Genomic DNA, 10,798 nt, shown 5'->3' on the forward strand with positions numbered 1-10,798 from the left:
TGTCCCAGTAAAGAAAGGCCAGGAGCCAAGTGGAAAGAGTCTTGAGTCTCCCAGCTAACAGACAAGTCAATAGAACTCCACTGCACCTATCAACATGAAAAGGCAAAAATATTTGATCCAGACAAGACTAACACAGACAGCTTCAACATCTTCTACATCTTCCCCTGAGAAGGAACCTGGGGAGATAGATTTAACCAGTCTTCCTGAAAAAGAATTCAAAACAAAAGCCATAACCATGCTGATGGACTTGCAGAGAAATATGCAAGAACTAAGGAAGAGGAATACAGAAATAAAACAAGCCCTGGAAGGACTTCAAAACAGAATGGACGAGATGCAAGAGACCATTAATGGACTAGAAAACAGAGAACAGGAATGCAGAGAAGCTGATGCAGAGAGAGATAAAAGGATCTCCAGGAATGAAAGAATTTTAAGAGAACTGTGTGACCAATCAAAACGGGACAATATCCGCATTAAAGGGGTACCAGAAGAAGAAGAGAGAGAAAAAGGGAAAGAAAGTGTCTTTGAAGAAATAATTGCTGAAAAGTTCTCCAAACTAGGGGAGTAAATGGCCTCTCACACCACAGAGGTACACAGAACTCCCATGACAAGGGATCCAAGAAGGGCAACACCAAGACACACAATAATTAAAATGGCAATGACCAAAGACAAGGACAAAGTATTAAAGGCAGCCAGAGAGAAAAAAAAGGTCACCTACAAAGGAAAACCCATCAGGCTATCATCAGACTTCTCAACAGAAACCCTACAGGCCAGAAGAGAATGGCATGATATACTTAATGCAATGAAAGAGAAGGGCCTCGAACCAAGAATACTATATCCAGCATGATTATCATTTAAATATGAAGGAGGGATTAAACAATTCGCAGACAAGCAAAAGTTGAGGGAATTTGCCTCCCACAAACCACCTCTACAGGGCATCTTACAGGGACTGCTCTAGATGGGAGCACACCTAAAAGACCACAGAACAAAAGACCCAACATATGAAGAAGGGAGGAGGAGGAATAAGAAGGGAGAGAAATAAAGAATCATCAGACCGAGTTTATAATAGCTCAGTAAGCGAGTTAAGTTAGACAGTAAGATAGTAAAGAAGGTAACCTTGAACCTTTGGTAACCACAAACTTAAAGCCTGCAATGGCAATAAGTACATACCTTTCAATAATCACGCTAAATGTAAATGGACTGAATGCACCAATCAAAAGACACAGAGTAATAGAATGGATAAAAAAGCAAGACCCATCCACATGCTGCTTACAAGAGACTCATCTCAAACCCAAAGACATGCACAGACATAAAATCAAGGGATGGAAAAAGATATTTCATGCAAACAACAGAGAGAAAAAAGCAGGTGTTGCAAAACTAGTATCAGACAAAATAGACTTCAAAATAAAGAAAGTAACAAAAGATAAAGAAGGACATTACATAATGATAAAGGGCTCAGTCCAACAAGAGGATATAACCATTTTAAATATATATGCACCCAAACAGTAGCAACAACATATATGAAACAAACACTAACAGAATTAAAGGAGGAAATAGAATGCAGTGCATTCATTCTGGGAGACTTCAACACACCATTCACTCCAAAGGACAGATCCAACAGACAGAAAATAAGTAAGGACACAGAGGCACTGAACAACACACTAGAACAGATGAACCTAATACACATCTATAGAACTCTACACCCAAAAGCAACAGGATACACATTCTTCTCAAGGGCACATGGAACATTCTCCAGAATACACCACATACTAGGCCACAAAAAGAGCCTCAGTAAATTCCAAAAGATTGAAAACCTACCAACCAACTTTTCAGACCACAAAGACATAAAACTAGAAATAAATTGTACGAAGAAAGCAAAAAGGCTCAAAAACACATGTAGGCTTAACAATATGCTCCCAAATAATCAATGGATCAATGACCAAATTAAAATGGAGATCCAGCAATATATGGAAACAAATGACAACAACAACACAAAGCCCCAACTACTGTGGCATACAGCAAAAGCAGTCTTAAGAGGAAAGTATATAGCAATCCAGGCATATTTAAAGAAGGAAGAACAATCCCAAATGAATGGTCTAATGTCACAATTAACGAAATTGGAAAAAGAAGGACAAATGAGGCCTAAGGTCAGCAGAAGGAGGGACATAATAAAGATCAGAGAAGACAAAAATAAAATTGAGAAGAATAAAACAATAGAAAAAATCAATGAAACCAAGAGCTGGTTCCTCGAGGAAATAAACAAAATAGATAAGCCTCTAGTCAGCCTTTTTAAGAGGAAAAGAGAGTCAACACACATCAACAGAATCAGAAACGAGAAAGGAAAAATCACGACGGACCACAGAGAAATACAAAGAATTACTAGAGAGTTCTATGAAAACCTATTTGCTAACAAGCTGGGAAACCTAGGAGAAATGGACAACTTTGTAAAAAAATACAGCCTTCCATGACTGAACCAGAAAGAAACATAAAATCTAAACAGACCAATTACCAGCAATGAAATTGAAGTGGTAATCAAAAAACTACCAAAGAACAAAACCCACAGGCCAGATGGATTTACCTCAGAATTTTATCAGACATACAGAGAAGACATAATACCCGTTCTCCTTAAAGTTTTCCAAAAAATAGAAGAGGAGGGAATACTCCCAAACTCATTCTATGAAGCCAACATCACCCTAACACCAAAACCAGGCAAAGACCCCACAAGAAAAGAAAACTACAGACCAATATCCCTGATGAACGTAGATGCAAAAATACGCAACAAAATATTAGCAAACCGAATTCAAAGTACATCAAAAGGATCATACAACATGACCAAGTGGGATTCATCCCAGGGATGCAAGGATGGTACAACATTCGAAAATCCATCAACATCATCCACCACATCAATAAAAAGAAAGACAAAAACCACATGATCATCTCCATAGATGCTGAAAAAGTATTCGACAAAATTCAACATCCATTCATGATAAAAACTCTCAACAAAATGGGTATAGAGGACAAGTACCTCAATATAATAAAGGCCATGTATGATAAACCCACAGCCAACATCATACTGAACAGCCAGAAGCTGAAAGCTTTTCTTCTGCAATCGTGAAGAATACAGGGATGTCCACTCTCCCCACTGTTATTCAACATAGTACTGGAGGTCCTAGCCACGGCAATTAGACAAAACAAAGAAACACAAGGAATCCAGATTGGTAAAGAAGAAGTTAAACTGTCACTATTCGCAGATGACATGATATTGGACATAAAAACCCCTAAAGACTCCACTCCAAAACTACTAGAGCTAATATCCGAATTCAGCAAAGTTGCAGGATACAAAATTAACACACATAAATCTGTGGCTTTCCTATACACTAACAATAAACTAATAGAAAGACAAATTAGGAAGATAATTCCACTCACAATAGCATCCAAAAGAATAAAATACCTAGGAATAAACCTACCCAAGGAAGTGAAAGACCTATACCCTGAAAACTATAAGACACTCTTAAGAGAAATTAAAGAGATCACTAACAAATGGAAACTCATCCCATGCTCCTGGCTAGGGAGAATTAATATCGTCAAAATGGCCATCCTGCCCAAAGCAATATACAGATTCGATGCAATCCCTATCCAACTACCAACAGATTTCTTCAATGAACTGGAACAAATAGTTCAAAAATTCATATGGAAACACCAAAGACCCCGAATATCTAAAGCAATCCAGAGAAGGAAGAATAAAGTGGGGGGGATCTCACTCCCCAACTTCAAGCTCTACTACAAAGCCACATTAATCAAGACAATTTGGTACTGGCACAAGAACAGAGCCACAGACCAATGGAACAGAATAGAGACTCCAAACATTAACCCAAACATATATGGTCAATTAATATTCAATAAAGGGACCATGGACATTCAATGGGGAAATGACAGTCTCTTCAACAGATGGTGCTGGCAAAACTGGACAGCTACATGTAAGAGAATGAAACTGGATCACTGTCTAACCGCATACACAAAAGTAAATTCGAAATGGATCAAAGACTTGAATGTAAGTCATGAAACCATAAAACTCTTAGAAAAAAACATAGGCAAAAATCTCTTAGACATAAACATGAGTGACCTCTTCTTGCATATATCTCCCCTGGCAAGGGAAACAAAAGCAAAAATGAACAAACGGGACTATGTCAAGCTGAAAAGCTTCTGTACAGCAAAGGACACCATCAATAGAACAAAAAGGTATCCTACAGTATGGGAGAATATATTCGTGAATGACAGATCTGATAAAGGGTTGACATCCAAAATATATAAAGAGTTCACACACCTCAACAAACAAAAAGCAAATAATCCAATTAAAAAATGGGCAGAGGAGCTGAATAGACAGTTCTCTAAAGAGGAAATTCAGATGGCCAACAGACACATGAAAAGATCCTCCACATCACTTGTCATCAGAGAAATGCAAATTAAAACCACAATGACATATCATCTCACACCAGTAAGGATGGCTACCATCCAAAAGACAAACAACAACAAATCTTGGCGAGGTTGTGGAGAAAGGGGAACCCTCCTACACTGCTGGTGGGAATGTAAATTAGTTCAACCATCGTGGAAAGCAGTATGGAGGTTCCTCAAAATGCTCAAAATAGAAGTATCATTTGACCCAGGAATTCCACTTCTAGGAATTTACCCCAAGAGTGCATGCAGCACTCCAGTTTGAAAAAGACAGATGTACCCCTATGTTTATCGCTGCCCTATTTACAATAGCCAAGATATGGAAGCAACCTAAATGTCCATCAGTAGATGAGTGGATAAAGAAGATGTGGTACATATACACAACGGAATATTACTCAGCTATAAGAAAAAAACAGATCCTACCATTTGCAACATCATGGATGGAGCTAGAGGGTATTATGCTCAGTGAAATAAGCCAGGCGGAGAAGGACAAATGCCAAATGATTTCACTCATATGTGGAGTTTAAGAACAAAAGAAAACTGAAGGAACATAACAGCAGCAGAAGCACAGAACCCAAGAATGGACTAACAGTTACCAAAGGGAAAGGGACTGGGGAGGACGGGTGGGAAGCGACGGATAAGGGCGGGAAAAAAGAAAGGGGGCATTACAATTAACATGTATAGTGTGGGGGGTGTGGATGGGGAGGGCTGTGCAACACAGAGAAGACAAGCAGTGATTTTACAGCATCATACTATGTTGATGGACAGTGACTGTGAACGGGTATGGGGGGGGACTTGGTGAAGGGGGTAGCCTAGTAAACATAATGTCCTTCATGTAATTGTAGATTACTGATACCAAAATAAAACTAAAAAAAAAAAAAAATTTCCATAGGAAAAGAAAAAAAAAAAGAGAGACTGTCAGAGTGGATCAAAAAACAAGACCCAACTTTTTGTTGAAACCTATATGTGTGTGTGTGTGTGTGTGTGTGTGTGTGTGTGTGTGTGTTTGTGTATACATATATATACGCATGTGTATATACACATACACACAAACATTCATATATATATATATATATATATATAGAGAGAGAGAGAGAGAGAGTAAAGTAATGGAGGGAGATATACCATGCTAACACTAATCAAAAGAAAACAGGAATGGCTAAATTATTTTCAGAGAGATTAGACTTCAGAATAAGGAAAATTATCAGGGATAAAAAGGGACAATACAGAATGATAAAGGAATCAATATTCTAAAATGACATAACAGTCCTTAATGTTTATGTGCCTAAAAACACAGCATCAAAATACATGAGGGTGTGCAGCAACAAGAGTGAACCCTAATGTAAACTATGGACTTTGAGTGCTGATGTGCCAATGTGCTTTAATCAGTATTAACAAACATACCATTCTGGTGTGGGATGCTGATAGTGTGGGAGGTGGTGTGTGCGGGTGCAGTGTGTATATAGAAACTCTGTATTTTCTGTTCAATTTTGCTATGAACCTAGAGCTACTCTAAAACATAAAGTTTAATAATTTTAAAAGTTACATACTAAAACAAATATTAGTAGCAAATGTTTTTAAAGTGCTTTGCTATCCTGAAAGTATTTTTTGTAGCTATAAGAAATGTTTTAGGTATTATGGGAGATGGTTAAGCAAAGTGGTTAAGAGCATAGATTCTGGAGTCAGACTCCCTGGCATAAAACCCAGTTCTATTACTTACTAGCTACATTGCTTTGAATGGATTATTTAACCCTTTGATGTCACAAACTTCACATAATAATAGTATCTTACCACATACACTTGTTGAGAGCATTAAATAAGTTAATGTACTTAAAATTCTTAGAACAGAACCTAGCACACAGTGTAAGCATTCAAATAAATATTACCTGCTATGTTATATACATGGTCACTTTTTGTGTTTGTATAAAATAATATTAGCAAAATTAGAAAATACAAGATACTGAAATCTTTATTCTAAAAAGCATATTCATTTGTATAGCAATCTTTCTGAAATAGATATAAATTCACAATATACCTCTTATCTCACCTTTTACCACAGCTGTTTTACACATTACTTCACATCTCACGCCCTGCTGTATCAACATTTTTTTACCTATAATCTAAATTTTATTCTGTTATTTAAATATGATATAAATTCACAACTATTTTGTATGCCTTTTTCTGTTATGTATTATAGCTCTTAATTTTCATAAGAGTTCTATAAGAAAGAAAGTTCATCTATTCAATATGCTTTAGGGAAGCTGAAGAATAAAATATACATCCAAATTCACATAAAAAGTTTGGGGTTTTTAAGGTCAGGACTTGGAAAGTGCAATTAGCTTTTTAAAATGGCATTTGTACGTGTGTGTATGTTTATGTAATTGAAAAGAAGAGGAGAAAATTACAAAACTAGGGCAAAATGGCCCCTGTAGCATAAGCATAAAATAATTTATGCATACAACATATAATTTGACTGTATTTTATGCAAATGGCTATTGAATAAAGAATAAATACATGAATGAATGAATAAATAATTAAGACTCTCTACTGGCTATTCTGGAAAAGGAATAAAGCATGCAAGGCAAACCCACGAATTCTGATCAATAAATCAAAGAATATTTGCTCAAAAGAATGAATTTGGGAAATAAAGTCTTCAAAACTGCCACTTTTCTACATGACAAAGAGGAAAAGAAGTGTCAAAAGAAAAATCAACTTGAAGTTGTACCGTGTTATTTGTAGAATGTATTTGATTAAGTAGAGATTCAGAAAACATACAGCTTTGCAAGTTTGAGTAAACAAATTCCTTTCCTACCTGAGTGACTTAATTTCAAGAGATCCATCAGGTCCCAGTGTTTTTCCTTCTTCCTTCCCATTTCTTCACTTCAATTTGAGGGCTGTTTGCCTGAACATGCACGAAGGATTGGCATGGCACTTGGCAAGAGATGGTTATATTTACAGATCACAGAGACGGCACGCTCACTGCCCAGGAGACTGACTTTACAAGGAAAGAGCCTGTTGTCCAGATGTCAGCTCATGTGAAAATGATTGATATAATATGCCTGGTTATTTGTGAGTATTGAGTCCTGCTTTTTTGAATTATAAATAAGTTGCATTCCAACTGGGTCCAAAAGGATTCTCTATATTGGAAACTTTTTTCTAATGTACTGAAAAATAAAATCCTCATTTGTTCAAACAATAGAAAAATAAAATCACTTCAAAATCTGTGTAGGAAATTGCACAGAAGCTTAGAAATAAAAGCAGAAGAAATTTTTAATCATTAGCTCGAATTTGGAGGAGAAGAACCAGAGTGGTACAAGGACAAAAGAATGGAAAGCTCATAATTCAATGTATGTTTATTGAGCATGTGATTTGTGCACAATATTTTGGAAAACAGTGTTAGAACGGAAAAGAAGTATACAGCATTTATTCTTATTCACAAGGCACTTGTAGTCTTGGGAAGCTAAGTGAAAGAGTTAGTAAAGTGCTGAATTACATATATCCATATGCCAAACCATTCAGTGTAGGTTGTATATGTTCTGAAGGATCAAGGCAGGGACAGTTCAACTTTGACCTCACATTTAGCTTTTAAATCAGTTTCTGTTTGAAGCTTACTTGTTTATCCATAATTCAACAAATAAAAGTACGAATAAAACAAGAAAAAGCTTTATTTAAGATTATAACGAGTTCCTAGCCAACCTATGCTAAAAGATAGAACAGAGTGCATATTATTATTATACAACTATAAATAATTTTGAAATAAAAATGGTATGGCACAACCTCTCCAAGTCCCTTTAGACCTGCCTACCAACTCACACTTAAAATGAATGAAGTTCTTAAAAAAAAAAATGAATGAAGTTCTTATTTGCTATTTGTTTCAACAGCCTCTGTGCAGTAACACCATAAATCATTGCCTTTCTTGTGATGTTGCTTCTCCTTAAAGAAAAATAGTAATAATGACATCCACTAGAAAGAAAGGTTAAATCAAATACCATAGTGAGCAGTTAAAAAGGATTTGTCAACTCTTCTCTAGCACTGATCCATAGAGGACAGTACAGTGCAAGGGCATTCAGATCCTGGGAGAAAAAATGACTAAAAGTTTCTCTATTGGAAAAGTTTAAAAAAATACTTTTTGCTATTTCTGTTTAGCTTTATTTCTAAATATTTCTCTTGAATAAATTTATGCTAAAATAGTAATACTATTCATTTTTCTTTCTGTTTTAAGAGGGAGTTAGTTGTGCACATGACCATGTGAATATATACATGTCTAAATGTTAATCTAAGAACATTCACTTGTAACAAAATATGTTTACCTTAACAAAAGGAGGAAAAAGGTTTATCTTTGAGGAATTAACTGAATAATGATCTGACAAGCAGTATCATTTTGCTTCATATGAGGAACAACAAAATAAAAAGTGTAATAGAGGCCATTCTTTCATTTGGGTTCTGGTATTTTATTAAAAATGAGGTATAACAACAACAATACCAAAAATTTCCCTTTAGCGACAGGAAACTATAGAGGGAGAATTCATGAAGGACGCAAATATTACCCATCCAAACAACACTGACAATAAATGCTGCACTTCAAAAATTGTAGCAATTTATAATGCAACCAAATAAACACATATACTACCAAATCTCAAACTTTCCTGTGAATGTTACAGATTTTTTTCAACATTTCTAAGAAGCACTGTTTTGCAGTAAGCAGTTTCAGACCTAGTAAGAACATATCTTACTTATTACTTCTAAATATTTTATGATAAGATTTCTAACATATCAATCCCTACAATGAACAATTTGGGGAGCAGCCTGGACTGTAATAAGCAGTATTAGCATCTCTCAGAACAATATGTAATTCCTATTCTATTCTTTTGCAGTCCATACAAACTGACAATTATTTAAAGAAGTCCCAGAAGATCTGAGCTCATATTACTTAAACTTTCTTGTTTAATAAACTTGAAGTACATGTAAAGTATGGAGAATAATATTATAAAAACCTACTTACCCACCACTCAGTTTTATCAAATCTGAATTTTTTGTTGTTTTATTCATATGTATTTATACTAAATACAAATACACTGAAGCAGGCTGTGCAATCTTCACTGGTCTATTTCCTGCCTCTCTACTTCACCAATTGTAATTGCTATCCTTCAATCAATGTTTATCATTCCCAGACATGTTTTTATACTATTAATACTTAGGCATCAGTTAAAATATGTAACTTATTACCTTGTTTTAAACTTTATATAAGATAATCATCAGCAAAATGGTGATATAGAAATTTCTAGCTCCCATCCTCTCCCAGAAACATCATTTAGAACTACTATTCATGTGCAAAAATACTTTGACAAGATCTAAGTATTACAGGTGAGGAATTATAGCATCCGGATGAAGCACAGAAGAAAAAGATGCATTGAGGAGAATGGGACATAGATTCACATTAACACTACCACTCCTCCCTCAAGACCAGGCAGCCCAGCATGCAGAAAGACACTCTTCCTGTGGGGAGAGAGCAAAGTGAGCTCCAACACCATCCTGCCCTAGGACCAGGCCAACTCCCTTTGCCCTACGTAGCTCCCAGCAGGCTATCATGAACCTAGGACCTCGACCCAACCTGAAGCCTACCAGCTTCCACAGCCCCAGGAGGTTTCCGTGGCACCAGGCTCCAGGCACACTCCATGAACCCAGGCTCCTGGCCCACCCATGTGCCCACTGGCTCCAGCACCCAGGGCAGCATCCATGACATCAAGCTCTGAAAGGCTCCCATGAACCTAGGCTTCCGGCTAACTCTGGCATCTTCTGGATCTGGTGGACCCAGGCAGCTCTTGTGCCCCATGTGGCTCTTGAGGCCCAGGCAGCTCCAATATGCCCAGGCAGCTTTTATGGCACCAGGTGCCTGATGTGCTTCCATGAACCCAGGTCCCCATCCATCCCAGTAGCAGCCACTTCCCATGGTCCCAGGGGCTCCCGTGACACCAGCTCCCAGGGGACTCCAGCAAACGTAGGCTCCCAGCCCACCTCAGTGATAGTCCATATCCATGGCCTGGGTGACTCCTGTGCTCCAGGCTTCCAGCAGGAAGCCTGTGAACCCAGACCCTAGGCTCACCCAGGTGCCTGCTGGCTCCATCAGTCACAGGCAGCTACCACAGTTCTAGGAGGCTCCCATAAGGTCAGAAGTCCCAGACTTTTGGTGGGATCCCACAAATTCAGACCTCTAGTCAACTCCAGCACCAGCTATTTCCAGTGACTGCAGGTGGTTCCCATGACACCTGGCTCCAGGGGGACTCCAGCAAACCCAGGCTCACAGGCCATCTCAGAAACAGCCATCTCCTGGGGCCCCAAGCTCCTAACA

The sequence above is a fragment of the Manis pentadactyla genome, chromosome X (assembly GCF_030020395.1).
Source record: "Manis pentadactyla isolate mManPen7 chromosome X, mManPen7.hap1, whole genome shotgun sequence".
Lineage (NCBI taxonomy): Eukaryota > Metazoa > Chordata > Mammalia > Pholidota > Manidae > Manis > Manis pentadactyla.